Source organism: Heterodontus francisci, chromosome 28 (genome assembly GCF_036365525.1).
Source record: "Heterodontus francisci isolate sHetFra1 chromosome 28, sHetFra1.hap1, whole genome shotgun sequence".
Lineage (NCBI taxonomy): Eukaryota > Metazoa > Chordata > Chondrichthyes > Heterodontiformes > Heterodontidae > Heterodontus > Heterodontus francisci.
Genome location: NC_090398.1, coordinates 20,237,992 through 20,238,909, shown reverse-complemented (window position 1 = coordinate 20,238,909; position 918 = coordinate 20,237,992).

Here is a 918-nt window from a genome sequence, read left to right as displayed (position 1 = left end):
CGGACTCTATTCACAATCAGTGTGGAATTTAACCCAGTTCGGATCAACATGAATTAAATGTATTAATCATGGTTTAAGTTATCCTCAAGCTTAAAATAGAAACAAAAAATGGTGTCCTTGCATATTTACGCTCCTGCTGAAGTCAACTGTTCCATTGTGGAATAGTCTAAGGTTGCTTGAAGTCCTCACAGCTGTCCGATTGGGGAAAAAATAAGTTCTTCAACAGTAGAACAGTTCGTAGTCTAATTCAGCAGTTGAATTGATGCTCTTCTTTGCCAGAGGTTAATTTCAGCAATTGAAGTTCAGTAGTTAAAGGAATTTGGTTATTTTCTTTTAAGAAATTAATCTAGCATGACACCAGAATTCTGAGAGTATAATAAATAGGTTTAAATAAACCGAGGAAGAGATCTCATTTCCATCAGTATATGCTGGTCCAGATGTCTGTCTGTGTCTGTCTGTTAACTGTGTCTCAAAAGCCAGCTTTTCAGCTAGTTTCAAATGTCAGTTAGCAAGAATGCATCCCTCAATCCTCAGTCGCTGAGTGGCTGTATCATACGGCAACACGAATGCATTCTTTGACTCATTCTCTGGAGCTTGCTGCATTAAGCAGTACTGATCCTGTTATAGCCTTAAAGGCACACTGCATACTTCCTGGAAAAGAAAAAAAAATGACAGGATCATAACGGTGCAGTGGCGCAGTGGTTAGCACCGCAGCCTCACAGCTCCAGGGACCCGTGTTCGATTCCGGGTACTGCCTGTGTGGAGTTTGCAAGTTCTCCCTGTGTCTGCGTGGGTTTTCTCCGGGTGCTCCGGTTTCCTCCCACAAGCCAAAAGACTTGCAGGTTGATAGGTAAATTGGCCATTATAAATTGTCACTAGTATAGGTAGGAGGTCGGGAAATATAGGGACAGGTGAGGA